Here is a 14,991-nt window from a genome sequence, read left to right as displayed (position 1 = left end):
GCTGCTAGGTTGACCCAGGGGTCAGGGCCCTGGGACCCCCCTGTCAGGTGTTACTGGTCGCCCCTGGGTCAAGCTGGGGACAGGGCCCTCATGGTAGCTGGGTTGAGAAGGTAGATAGGGCCTCATGACCCAGGGGATGCTGTGGCAGGCTGGTGAATGGTGGGGCCCTGGGGGCCACTAAGCTGAGGAAGGGGGTGTGGCCCTGTGCATCCCTGGGGGGGTGGAGCCCCAACCGACACAAGTTGGCGGCAGACAGGTTGAGCAAAGAAGTGAAGCCCCATGCCCACCATGCGGAGGTCAGAGCCCACATCATCATCTGGCAAATTTGGGGGCCTGGCCCCAAGCTGGTGGGTGGGGACCCGGGGCTCCCAACAATGGGTGAGGTCCAGACCACCACCAAGATGAAACAGTGGGCAGGACCTAGTCTGTCCTCCCCAAAGGAAGGGGGTCCCTCCTGGAAAGGGGCATTGCATTTACTGCCATCTGGACGAGACAACGGTGGGATCTTGGGCTCACCCTCTGGATGGCCAGGCCCCAGCAGCCACCTTTCTGACGTGGCGAGTGGAGACCCTGACCACCCCCCCAAGTGGGGCACAGGGCCCTGGTGGGCACCAGGCAAAAGTTGGGGGTTCTTTCACTCCCTGCATGGCAGTGGGGCCCTCATGGCAGGTGGGCCGAGAAGGGGTGCAGAGTCCCAGACCCCTGGCAGGGACTGCAGGAAACCTTCCTTTCCCTGAGGGAGCCTGGGGCCCACCCCCTGACCTGGCTCAGCAGCCTCCAAAACCTTGCCCCCCACAAGGGTGGTTTGTGGCCCCACTCCCCATCTCTACCCAGTGGCTGCGGGGTCCCCACTACTAGCCTGGAAAGCTTAGGGTGCCCCCGGCGCTCATGCTGGTGGCCAAGAAGTCACTGCCCCCACTTGGGGTGCATGGGGCCACAAACCCTGGCCCAAACTGGCAGCCACTGGGATCCCGCCCTCCGCCCAGGGGTCTGGGGCCCGCACCTTAGCTCAGTCATGTGTCCACAGGGGCTTCACCTCCTTCTTACGGGTTTGGACCCCAACACCTGGCTCAGCCTAACAGTAGCAGGGTCTTTGCCCCTTGCTATTGGGTCTGGAGTCCTGCCCTTGGTTCTACGCACTGGCCACTGTGCCCCCCTCCCCACCCCACCCTCAAACCTTGAACCTTACACCTTGGCTAGCCCTGGCGTGGGAGTATGTTTTGCCCCCTGCTTGAGGAGCCTGGGGCCTTGCTCCCTGGCTTGGCTGCCAAAGTCCCCCCAGTTTGGCCTTGGTGACTCACACTGGGACCCAGCCCAGCAGCTGCCTAGGACCCCCATTTCAAGACTTGACCCTGTAACTGCCAGGGCCCTGCCTATTACCACCTGGGTCAGGGGCCCCACCTCCTGCTCAGATTGGCAGCTGCCATAGCCTTGCCCTCTACCAGTTGGGTCTAGCCACCACCCCACAGCTAGGTCCAATGGTCATCGGGGCTTCATCCTCTACCAAGAGAGCCTGGAACCCCACTAGCTTGGCCCAGTAAATGCTGGGGACTTGTGCTCTGCCAGGGAGGCTATGTTTCTGCTTCCCAGCTCAGCCTGGCAGACATGTGGTTCTCCCTCCATGATTCGTTGGCCCGAAGCCCTAATGCTGGCACAGTTTTGCATTGGGTCCCACAGCACCACTCCGTATCCCAGCGTGGCAGCTGCCCAAAACCCCACCCCTGTGGAAGAGGCCCAGAGTCCTGTTCACCATCCAGGCCAGAAGGCTCTAGGCCCCCACAACAGCTGGGCTGAGAAGGGGTGTGTGGCCCAGGGATCCCCCAGCAGGGGGTGGGGTCCCAGAGGCCACTGTCACGCTGGGGAACAGGGTCTTGGGCCTCCTTGGTGGGGGCAGGGTCCCTGTGGCCACCGGCACAAGATGGGGGTGGGGCACTGACCACTCTAGTGAAACGTGGGGTCCCCATGGAAGCTGGGCAAAGCCGTGGAGCAGTGCTGGAGGCTCCCCTGATGGGGGATAGGGCCCTAGTGACCGCCAGGTCAAGCCAGGGGTTGACTCGAAGGCTGGGGTCCTGGGCCCTCTCCGGGGATGCCGTGGCCACTGGGCCAAGAATGGGGGATGAGGTTCCGGGCTCTCCCTGCAGGTGGTGTGTCACCGGCAGCCAACAAGCAAAGCTGGAGGATGGCTCCCTAGGGCCACCTGGTTGTGGGCAGGTCCCCAGCAGCGTCCCTACCAAGCAGGTAGGTAGGGCACTGGGCCCTACCAATAAGGCCAAGGTGGCTGCCAGCCCAGCCAGAAGGCTGGGTCCCCGGCTTTCCAAGCAGGGGCCAGGGACACCTCAACTGCCGGGATGAGACAGAGAGCAGGGCACTGAGCCCACCAGGTGGGGGGCGGAACCCCCAAGGCTGCTGGGTCTAGCTGGGGGGTGAGACCCCAGGATCCTGGGGCTGGGGTGAAGGCCCATGCAACTGCGGGGTGGAGCCAGAGTCAGGGCCCCAACCTTCCTGGCAAGAGGCGGAACCCTGGTGACCATTGAGCTTGGCCTTGGTATGGGGCCCTGGGCCTACTGGGTGGAAGGTACGGTCCCTGCGGCTGCCAGACCAAACCGTGGTGTGGAGCTTTGAACAACTCAAAGGGTGTTCAAAGGGGTGGGGCTCTTGTAACCACTGCATCAAGCTGAGGTGGGGCAAAGGCCCTCTTGGTGAAGGGCGGGACTCCAGCGGCCTTGGTGCGTTTGAGGGCCCACCCACAACTTGACCTGGGCTTTGCCTCCCACAAGGGGACTTGCCCCTGGTTCTGCCTGGTGGATGCGGGGCCTTAACCCCCAGCTGGGGAGATCAGAGGCCTCCCCCCTGATCAGCCCTGCTGCCATGGGGGCCCCTGTTCCCACATGGAGGAGGGGGTCAGGGCTCCATCCCCTGGTTTCATCTGGCGGTTGCAAGGGCCATGCTTCCCACTGGTGGCCTGGTGCCCCACCCGTTGGGTCAACCCAGTGGCTGCAGAGCTTTGCCCACCGTCAGTGGAATCCAGGTCATGATGCCTGGCTTGATCCCATGGTCCCTAGGGCCCCACACCTTGTTGGGGGACCCAGAGCTCTACACACCAACTTCGTCCAGTTGCTGCAGTGGACCTTCCCTCCACTGGGAGTTCAGAGCACTGTCCCTTAGCTCTACCCAGTGGCTACTGGGGCCTCACCCTCAGGTAAGGCTGCCCAGGTCCCCACCTCCCAGCTTGGCCCAATGACTTTTGGCCCTCGACCCCTCTGGAAAGGCTTGGGCCCCACCCTCTGCCTAGGCCAAGTAACCAACAGGGCCTTGTGCTTGATGAGAATGCCCTGGTGCTTTGCCCCACAGCTTGGCTAAGTGGCCGTAGGAGCCCCGCTTTTTCCAGGTGGGGGTGGTCCTGGACCCCATCCCCTTTCTAGGCCTGTCTACCATGGGACCATGCCCTGGACCAGGGGGATCGGAGCTCTACCCCTGAGCTCGACCTGCCAGCGGCTAAGGCCCCGCCCCCACAGAGAGGGGGTCCCAGCACCTTAATCCAGATTCAGTTTGGCTGCCAAGGAGACTCATCTCCTGCGATGATGTCAGAGCCCAGCCTCTTTGCCAGGCCCAGTGGGTGCCACAGTCCTGCCACACACCAGGCAAGCCTGGGGGCATGCCCCTGGCTAAGCCCTGTTGCCACGGGGCCATGCCCCCACCAGAGGGGCCGTGGCTTTGCCCTTTGACTTGGCCCAGCAGCCACTGGGCTCTGCCTCCCACCTAGAACACCCAGGGCCCCACCCCCTAGCTAAGTGCAGTGGCCACTGAGGGCCTGACACTTGTTGGGTGGCCTTGGGTCTTGATTGATTTGGTGGTCCCCAGAGCCCCATCCCCTGCCAGGGAGCTTTTGGTTCCTGAACTTTGGCTTATGTTGGGGGGTTGCTGGGAACCTACTTTCTATCTTGGCAGCCTGGAACCCCACCCCTCCAAAAGGAGGTCAGGGCCCCACCCCTCTGCTTGGGCTGGTGTCGGCCAAAGCCCTGTCTCCCTTCAGGAAGGTCCTGGCCTCTGCCTTCAGCTCTCTTGTTGGTAACCAAGGCTCTGCCCCTGCCAAGGGGGCCTGGGGCTCTGCCAACCTTCTTAGCCTGGCTGCCACGGTGGCCAGACCCCCAACACAAAGAGGCGGTGGTGCTCTGCACCCCTGTTTGGTCCAGCAGCCACTAGGGTGTGATAAAAATGAACTGGCATCTTAAGATGCTTCACCATAGAGCTGGGGGACTACGGATGGAGCTGGGCCCCTTGTTAACTCTCTCGTCTTGACTTCCTGTTGAACTCTTGAGACAGGTTGGAAAAGCCTTGGGAATTGCTCGATGTAGTTTCCTAGCAAGTTCTCTGGCTTCCTCCCAATAATTGGAGGTTTGCTTTTCTAAGTTCCTTTCAGGATGTTCCCATCCAGCAATTTTCATCCAATGTCTGGCTTGGACTTCACCAAGCAACATATTAATTAGCTGATATAAATCAGAAAATCCAGGCTGATAAGCTTGAATAGTGATATCAAATTTCTTAGCAAACTTATTATAACCCTTAGTTACTGTAGGAAATTCCTTCACTATAGCTTGTAACTCAGCTTTGGTCCAGGGAATGTAGGAGCCATGGGGTTTACTAGGATCCTCAGAGGGTTTAATCTTAAATAAAAAAGTACTGATAGGTTCCGAGGAAGAGGAGGGAAGAGATTCAGCAGAAGATGCCGCCAGTGGCTGAGTTGAAGGTGGAGGAGGCAGCAAAGAGGAACAAGATGGCGTCAGAAGTGGAGTGTGAGACAAAGGAGAAGTGGGGGAGGGACAAGGCAGTACAGTGGAGGGAGGACACCAGGTTTCAGGTGCCATTTTGTTTATTTAAAAATTTTTAACAGTCTCTGTTAGCTTTGAGACTCTATTTCGTAAAAAGATAACTTTAGGTTCATAGTCTTTGTGGGGACAGAGCCCCAGAAAGTAGTTTACAGGCTCTCGGCCTCACGTGGAAAGCTGCTGGCTCGGGTGGTGGATGGCCGTCGGCTGTGGCTGATTGACCGTCGGCTGTGGCCGGTTAGCCAATTGGCCGCTGGTATAACTGTTGCGGCTACGGAGAGCCGAGGACTGCCGAGGAGCCGGGGAGAGCGGAAGAGAGTAGAGGAACGGAGTCGAGGAGAGTGGAGGAGAGTCGTCGGTTGGTCGGTTGGCGGAAAGGCTGACAGCAGGTGGCGCGTCCGGTGGGCCCAGCCTCCAGTGAGACCGTGGTGGTATGGCTCCCCTACCTATGGCTCTGTGGGTGTTCCTTTTTGGCCTCACCATATCCTGCGTTCTTGTGTGGGGAGCGGGAGCAGAGACCCCGCAGGCCACCCTGCACGACAAATGGCGCAGCGAGCAGGGTATGGTACCGGCTGAAACTCACCGAAGGATGGTTGAGCAATTTAGGTGTACAAAAGTTCAGCTTCAGGAGGCCCGCAAGGAGCGATGCCGGGAGCAGGAGGCACGGTCTGCCTGGGAGACTCGATCCTCCAGATGGCATAGCTCCCTCTTGGCCATGGAGGGCGTTGTCCTCCTTTTCTTGATCTGCTTCTGCTGAAGGCTCCAAGGATTGTGGACATTATACACGGAGGCCACCACCCACTCAGACACCTGGCACGGTGAGCAAGATTCTGACCAGGTAGGAATGGAGTCTGACTCTGGGCAGGAGGACGTGTGGCCCCACACAGTGTGTGGTGTCCGGTGGCCACTGTTCTCAGGAGTTGGACCCCCAAGGAAAGGTGGGAGGACATGGACGGCTCTCCAGCGAGTGTAGAGAGGGCCCTGCAGGCTCTGGCTGAGCGGTTGCTGGAGGAGGAGAAGTGTAGCGGGCCAGCCGCCACGAGTCGAACGGTTCCTGACAAGGGGAGTGGGAATGAAAAAAGGCACTCACACTTTGATGATGGCGATCGCGGACCCCAGTGTTCCTGGAGACGCTGAGTTTATTCTGTCCCCAGAATTTATACCTTCTGTGGACGTGCAGTTTAGCAAGTACAAAAATGCATTACCTAGTTAACAGTAAAACTTTAACTTTAACACAGGAGACACAAAATTTACTGAAACTCCCAAATGTAATTATCTTATCAATAGCCCTGATAGGCATCAGCCTTCTGTTCTGGGAACTGGCCACTCCCACCACATTCCTGAGCAGCATGCAAGCTCTCTCCAGATGCAGGCAGAGACAATTGCTTCAGTGGGAGGAAATAGGTTAAGTATAAACTGAGCCATTCTGTTAAGGCTTTAAAGTTAACTGTAACCATGGCTCCCCACATCTCCCCCTTTTTTATTTTATATTTTTGAGATCGTGTCTGGCTTAGGTGGTCAGTACAGACATTTTCACTTACCCGTCATTGGATATCAATCATCAAAGCGATCGACTCCTGTCTTAGGTTGTAAAAACGCTTACTGATCATTACCCGTCATTGGCTACCGATCTCCTTTGAGGAAAGCCAGAGACAGCAGAGGCTTTTCCCAGGCAGGGGGAAGGGGAGGCAAGGCCTCTTCCCATATTTTTCTAAGGTAGCTCATTGGGGGTCCCCACTCGGTTTTGCCTGGCTTAGGTTGTATCTCCCTTGAGATATCTTACCCGTCTTTGGCTGCAAACCATCTTTTGGGGACCAGACAGAGAGACATGAGGTGTAAAACATAAAGATAAGCAAAGTTTCTAAAAAGCCAGTCTTACAGGCTCTTCTTTCCTTAAGGAAAGACATGGGGGGGACAGTCGGCTAGGCTGTTGTGTCTACATCTCCCCCTTTTTTATTTTTTTGAAGCATGAGAAACACAGAACATGTAGTTATTTCATTTACAGCCTGTCAGAGGGCTATTTGTCCACATCTGAGGACTATGTAAAACAAACAGAACAATAAACAGAATAGCAATATCCCCAGCAAACCCTCTACCCAAAGTCTTTATCCATTTAACAGGGTCTGAAGTGGAAAGTCCTTCTGCAGCTGTGGAAAGTGAGAGCTTTTTCACACCCTAGGGGCGTGGATGGGTATCTATAGATGTCTTCTTCTTCTGTGGGCTGTCGCTCATGGTATGGTTTAACACCGACCAGGAATTTACAAAGGTTTTTTCTTCCAGACCTGGAGAAATACAAGCAAAGCCTCTTCCCCGTGTTATCTCGCGGAGAGAAGTAGGATCAGCTTTCCCACGTAATATTTTAAACAAAGGTTGTAATTCACCAGTTGTCAACCGCAACTGAGGTCTAATCCAATTAATGTCTCCCAGTAGCTTTTGGAAATTATTTAATGTTTTTAAACAATCTCGCCGGATTTGTATTTTTTGAGGCACAATGGCTTGAGGCATTAAACAATATCCCAGATAAGAGTAAGGAGGCACTTGTTGAATTTTTTTGGGGGGCTAGAACTAGCCCATAATTGTGGAGCTTTTTTTTTGTAAATGAGCAAAAGCAGCAAGCAACTTTGGTTCACAAGAGTGGGCAAGAAGTATGTCATCCATGTAGTGGATGATGTAAATATCTGAAAATGCCCTTCGGGTAGGTTTTATTGCAGCTGATACAAATTTTTGACATAATGTAGGGCTATTAGCCATTCCCTGAGGTAGCACTAGCCAATGATATCTCTTAAAAGGTTTTTGTAAATTAACAGAAGGAACACTGAAAGCAAATCTAGGGCAGTCATCAGGATTTAAAGGTTTAGTATAAAAACAATCTTTTTAAGTCCAAAACAATTTTATATGTGTTTTTTGGTATGGCTGTAGGACAGGGCAAGCCTGGCTGCAAAGCTCCCATTAATTTTATGGTTTTAGTAACTTTTTGTAAATCTTGTAATAATTTCTACTTACCAGATTTTTTTTAAATAACAAAAATGGGAGAATTTCAGTGGAATTAAAGGAAGCAATGTGTCCCTTTTAAAGTTGCTCCTGTACTAGCAGCTTGTAAAATCTTTTGTAGGGGGGACCTTTGATCTTTTACGCCTGATAATTGTCTGATTGTCACAGGTGCTAAAACAGGAGCCTCAGGCTGTGGATCCAGCCCTGCAACTACACTTGGAGGAGAATTTAGTTGTAATCTAGGCTTTTATTTTGATTGAGATTTTAATGAAGGCCCAGTCTGTTGAGCCTGTCAAAGATAAGATATATTCCAAAATGCTCTGTGGACTCCCCTTGCTTGTGAGCTTCTTCACAAGCCATTTGAAGAGGGGATCGTACAACAGAGTCCGATCCTGGCTTAACATAACCTGGCGAAGGCTCAGCAGGCATTTCCCAAACCAAAGACTGCAGCGGAGGTTCCCACCTACGGGGCTCCTCAGGAGGTGGTGCAGAGGGATTAACTGTGGGGGGATCTTTACCCCGAGGATTCCATTGATCTCTAAAAGGAATCTGGGGACTCCGAGGACAATTTCCTCTGTCCACAGCAACTTTAAGCTCAATCAGCTGTCCCTGAATCTTTTTTAGCTGATCTGCAAAAGAGAATGCAGTGCCTGCAGGCTGCTCGTCTCCTTGAGCCATAGCCACTAAAGGAGAGTTTTTGTCCCTATCATATTTGGCTGCTTCATCTTTTAATTTTTCCTGATCCTGAGGGTTTAAATCTTCCCATATGTCGTCTGGAAACTCTTGAGCAACCGGCTCTTTGTTAACTTTAAGAACTCCCTCTAACAACTTTGTGCCCCCTCCCTCCTTCTCTCTCTCTGCCGGAGAAGCGGCAGAAGGGAGAATTTCCTCGTTTTCAGCTTGTTTCACTTTCTCTAGCTTGCAGCCCTTTTGTTTAAGTCCATGGGCAGCATAATAATCTTGTAACTGTTTTTTCACCTTTCTTTTGTAATTTTTATAAAACTTGTCTAACTGTTCTCTGCTCACCCGACTGCCACGGGCGGTAAGCAACTTCTTAAGTCCTCTAACATACAGGTCCTTGCTGCTGGCGTGACCCATCCTTTTTCCCTAACTCGGCCCTTCTTTCAAACAAAGAAAAACACTCAGGTGTCCGTCTGGCCGTGTCCCTTGCGGGGCCAAATCCGTCTTAGCTAGAGGCGCGCCGGTATAAATCCCCGGCCAGGTGGGTTGTAAAGCCCAGTCGCCGTTATGCCATATGACAGAACCGGAACCGCAGGTTAGGACCCAATCAAGCTCCGTAACACAAAGTCGTGGAGCTATCACTCACTCACACACTCATTCGACCGAGGGGACAGTGCCTTGCTCACCGTGCATCCACTGATTAGCTCCAATGAGCTGGGCCCTTGCCACACGGTGTTCCTCACTATTACCCCTATATTCAGTCCCTGTTCGGGCGCCACTTGCAGCGGGCCAGCCGCCACGAGTCGAACGGTTCCTGACAAGGGGAGTGGGAATGAAAAAAGGCACTCACACTTTGATGATGGCGATCGCGGACCCCAGTGTTCCTGGAGACGCTGAGTTTATTCTGTCCCCAGAATTTATACCTTCTGTGGACGTGCAGTTTAGCAAGTACAAAAATGCATTACCTAGTTAACAGTAAAACTTTAACTTTAACACAGGAGACACAAAATTTACTGAAACTCCCAAATGTAATTATCTTATCAATAGCCCTGATAGGCATCAGCCTTCTGTTCTGGGAACTGGCCACTCCCACCACATTCCTGAGCAGCATGCAAGCTCTCTCCAGATGCAGGCAGAGACAATTGCTTCAGTGGGAGGAAATAGGTTAAGTATAAACTGAGCCATTCTGTTAAGGCTTTAAAGTTAACTGTAACCATGGCTCCCCACATCTCCCCCTTTTTTATTTTATATTTTTGAGATCGTGTCTGGCTTAGGTGGTCAGTACAGACATTTTCACTTACCCGTCATTGGATATCAATCATCAAAGCGATCGACTCCTGTCTTAGGTTGTAAAAACGCTTACTGATCATTACCCGTCATTGGCTACCGATCTCCTTTGAGGAAAGCCAGAGACAGCAGAGGCTTTTCCCAGGCAGGGGGAAGGGGAGGCAAGGCCTCTTCCCATATTTTTCTAAGGTAGCTCATTGGGGGTCCCCACTCGGTTTTGCCTGGCTTAGGTTGTATCTCCCTTGAGATATCTTACCCGTCTTTGGCTGCAAACCATCTTTTGGGGACCAGACAGAGAGACATGAGGTGTAAAACATAAAGATAAGCAAAGTTTCTAAAAAGCCAGTCTTACAGGCTCTTCTTTCCTTAAGGAAAGACATGGGGGGGACAGTCGGCTAGGCTGTTGTGTCTACATCTCCCCCTTTTTTATTTTTTTGAAGCATGAGAAACACAGAACATGTAGTTATTTCATTTACAGCCTGTCAGAGGGCTATTTGTCCACATCTGAGGACTATGTAAAACAAACAGAACAATAAACAGAATAGCAATATCCCCAGCAAACCCTCTACCCAAAGTCTTTATCCATTTAACAGGGTCTGAAGTGGAAAGTCCTTCTGCAGCTGTGGAAAGTGAGAGCTTTTTCACACCCTAGGGGCGTGGATGGGTATCTATAGATGTCTTCTTCTTCTGTGGGCTGTCGCTCATGGTATGGTTTAACACCGACCAGGAATTTACAAAGGTTTTTTCTTCCAGACCTGGAGAAATACAAGCAAAGCCTCTTCCCCGTGTTATCTCGCGGAGAGAAGTAGGATCAGCTTTCCCACGTAATATTTTAAACAAAGGTTGTAATTCACCAGTTGTCAACCGCAACTGAGGTCTAATCCAATTAATGTCTCCCAGTAGCTTTTGGAAATTATTTAATGTTTTTAAACAATCTCGCCGGATTTGTATTTTTTGAGGCACAATGGCTTGAGGCATTAAACAATATCCCAGATAAGAGTAAGGAGGCACTTGTTGAATTTTTTTGGGGGGCTAGAACTAGCCCATAATTGTGGAGCTTTTTTTTTGTAAATGAGCAAAAGCAGCAAGCAACTTTGGTTCACAAGAGTGGGCAAGAAGTATGTCATCCATGTAGTGGATGATGTAAATATCTGAAAATGCCCTTCGGGTAGGTTTTATTGCAGCTGATACAAATTTTTGACATAATGTAGGGCTATTAGCCATTCCCTGAGGTAGCACTAGCCAATGATATCTCTTAAAAGGTTTTTGTAAATTAACAGAAGGAACACTGAAAGCAAATCTAGGGCAGTCATCAGGATTTAAAGGTTTAGTATAAAAACAATCTTTTTAAGTCCAAAACAATTTTATATGTGTTTTTTGGTATGGCTGTAGGACAGGGCAAGCCTGGCTGCAAAGCTCCCATTAATTTTATGGTTTTAGTAACTTTTTGTAAATCTTGTAATAATTTCTACTTACCAGATTTTTTTTAAATAACAAAAATGGGAGAATTTCAGTGGAATTAAAGGAAGCAATGTGTCCCTTTTAAAGTTGCTCCTGTACTAGCAGCTTGTAAAATCTTTTGTAGGGGGGACCTTTGATCTTTTACGCCTGATAATTGTCTGATTGTCACAGGTGCTAAAACAGGAGCCTCAGGCTGTGGATCCAGCCCTGCAACTACACTTGGAGGAGAATTTAGTTGTAATCTAGGCTTTTATTTTGATTGAGATTTTAATGAAGGCCCAGTCTGTTGAGCCTGTCAAAGATAAGATATATTCCAAAATGCTCTGTGGACTCCCCTTGCTTGTGAGCTTCTTCACAAGCCATTTGAAGAGGGGATCGTACAACAGAGTCCGATCCTGGCTTAACATAACCTGGCGAAGGCTCAGCAGGCATTTCCCAAACCAAAGACTGCAGCGGAGGTTCCCACCTACGGGGCTCCTCAGGAGGTGGTGCAGAGGGATTAACTGTGGGGGGATCTTTACCCCGAGGATTCCATTGATCTCTAAAAGGAATCTGGGGACTCCGAGGACAATTTCCTCTGTCCACAGCAACTTTAAGCTCAATCAGCTGTCCCTGAATCTTTTTTAGCTGATCTGCAAAAGAGAATGCAGTGCCTGCAGGCTGCTCGTCTCCTTGAGCCATAGCCACTAAAGGAGAGTTTTTGTCCCTATCATATTTGGCTGCTTCATCTTTTAATTTTTCCTGATCCTGAGGGTTTAAATCTTCCCATATGTCGTCTGGAAACTCTTGAGCAACCGGCTCTTTGTTAACTTTAAGAACTCCCTCTAACAACTTTGTGCCCCCTCCCTCCTTCTCTCTCTCTGCCGGAGAAGCGGCAGAAGGGAGAATTTCCTCGTTTTCAGCTTGTTTCACTTTCTCTAGCTTGCAGCCCTTTTGTTTAAGTCCATGGGCAGCATAATAATCTTGTAACTGTTTTTTCACCTTTCTTTTGTAATTTTTATAAAACTTGTCTAACTGTTCTCTGCTCACCCGACTGCCACGGGCGGTAAGCAACTTCTTAAGTCCTCTAACATACAGGTCCTTGCTGCTGGCGTGACCCATCCTTTTTCCCTAACTCGGCCCTTCTTTCAAACAAAGAAAAACACTCAGGTGTCCGTCTGGCCGTGTCCCTTGCGGGGCCAAATCCGTCTTAGCTAGAGGCGCGCCGGTATAAATCCCCGGCCAGGTGGGTTGTAAAGCCCAGTCGCCGTTATGCCATATGACAGAACCGGAACCGCAGGTTAGGACCCAATCAAGCTCCGTAACACAAAGTCGTGGAGCTATCACTCACTCACACACTCATTCGACCGAGGGGACAGTGCCTTGCTCACCGTGCATCCACTGATTAGCTCCAATGAGCTGGGCCCTTGCCACACGGTGTTCCTCACTATTACCCCTATATTCAGTCCCTGTTCGGGCGCCACTTGCAGCGGGCCAGCCGCCACGAGTCGAACGGTTCCTGACAAGGGGAGTGGGAATGAAAAAAGGCACTCACACTTTGATGATGGCGATCGCGGACCCCAGTGTTCCTGGAGACGCTGAGTTTATTCTGTCCCCAGAATTTATACCTTCTGTGGACGTGCAGTTTAGCAAGTACAAAAATGCATTACCTAGTTAACAGTAAAACTTTAACTTTAACACAGGAGACACAAAATTTACTGAAACTCCCAAATGTAATTATCTTATCAATAGCCCTGATAGGCATCAGCCTTCTGTTCTGGGAACTGGCCACTCCCACCACATTCCTGAGCAGCATGCAAGCTCTCTCCAGATGCAGGCAGAGACAATTGCTTCAGTGGGAGGAAATAGGTTAAGTATAAACTGAGCCATTCTGTTAAGGCTTTAAAGTTAACTGTAACCATGGCTCCCCACAGAGAAGGTTGCGGCCGGCCGCACGGGCTGGATGTTCCTCACGGCCTTGAGTCTCAACTCGGAAAATGCGCTTAATGAAGTGGCCCAGGTGCCGGACCAGGTGTCCCAGTCGGAAGCGCTGGAAGCCTGGGTCCGCCTGTTAGAACAGGGGCCCCAAGGTGGAGACTCTGAGGCAAAGGTGGAGGAACCGAGTGGAGACAATGTAGCTCCCAACCCCCAAGCCCAGCCAATCTTTAAACAAAGGGTAAAACGTGAGCAACCTTTGGGCCCCGGGGGCGTTGCTGCCGGCAACCCAGCTGTGACTGAGTTTACGACCTACACCCCATACACTCCCACTGAGTTGCAGGAGCTGGGGAGGCGGTACAGCCAGCGCCCTGGAGAGCCAGTCTCAGCTTGGCTATTACGTTTATGGGATGAGGGAGCAGACAACATTCTCTGCTCCCCAGGCGAGATGGAAAAGCTAGCCTTCGTGACAGTGCATCCATCCCTGCGACAAAGGTTACAAAACTGCCATAGGTTGGCCAACAACCAAGGCAACCATTCTCTAATGGCGTGGCTCACGGCTGCGGTACGCACCGTATGGGAACAGGCTGGCGAGCTGCCAGACACTGTGAGTCAATGGCAGTCATATACAGAACTTACGCAAATAATCCGTGAAATGGGTATGAGACATGCTATTTTTAACCTTAACATGCAGGGCCCAGATGACGAGCTTTTTACTGCCAGCATGAGAGATCTGGTTTTGGATACTGCACCTGCGAGTGCTTTTGGATCCTTGGTTGCTATTCTTACACCGTATGTAGGGCGGCAGATCCATGAAGTTACAACTGCCATGGCCACCCTAGGGGATGTTGAAAGCCAGAGGCTAAGGAAGTTAAGACAGGAGGTCCGCACAGTTGAGACCTGGAAGCCCAAACCAAAGGTAAAGGGGCGAGGTCGCGGGCCTCAGAGAGTAACACGCGCACAGATGTGGCGTGATCTCGTGGCAGCAGGGGTCGATAGGAAGAAAATAGACCGACAACCCAATGCACTCCTGCTGGAACTTTGGAAACAGTTGCGTCCGGAACAACAATTCCGGAGAAGCATAAAGGAGGAGTCTGGGAAAGCACGACCCGTGTCCCTCCAGGACTTCATGCAGCCGCTTGAGGCTGACTCCTTTCAGCTTGATTAGGGGTGGGACCAAGGTACCCGGTCAGAGGGGACGAGCAGGGACCGGAGGCCCCACGTGGAACTGTCCATACATTGGTCCCCTTCGAATGTACAGAGGGTTTTGGCTCTAGTTGACACTGGCGCCGACTGCAGTCTCGTTTATGGGAACCCAGAACTGTTCCCTGGACCAGCAGTCTGCATTGATGGCTACGGGAGAAAAACTGTGACTGTGAAATCCATTTCCTTACCACTGGGTATAGGAAGGCTTCCTCCTCGTACCTACAAGGTTTATGTCTCCCCCGTTCCGGAGTATATTCTAGGGGTGGACATGCTACATGGCCTCAGCTTACAGACTCTGGTAGGAGAGTTCCGTCTCCGGATCCGGGTGGTGAAAGCGGTGACACGCGGGCATGCTCACCACCCTCCTCAAGTGTTGCCACAGCCCTGGCGCATGGTTACAGTGCGACAGTACCGCCTGCCAGGAGGACAGGAGGAGATTGGTTGTACCATATTGGAATTGGAAAAGGCACATATTGTGAGGCCAACGCACAGTCCCTTTAACTCCCCAGTATGGCCTGTCAAGAAGCCAGATGGGACCTGGCGAATGACTGTGGACTATAGGGAGTTAAATAAGGTGACGCCACCCTTGCACGCTGCAGTGCCTTCAATTCATGATTTAATGGAT

Source organism: Rhinolophus sinicus, chromosome 13, assembly GCF_057876585.1.
Source record: "Rhinolophus sinicus isolate RSI-liver-muscle chromosome 13, RSI-T2T, whole genome shotgun sequence".
NCBI classification, from domain to species: Eukaryota; Metazoa; Chordata; class Mammalia; order Chiroptera; family Rhinolophidae; genus Rhinolophus; species Rhinolophus sinicus.
Note: the sequence above shows the minus strand (reverse complement) of the source record.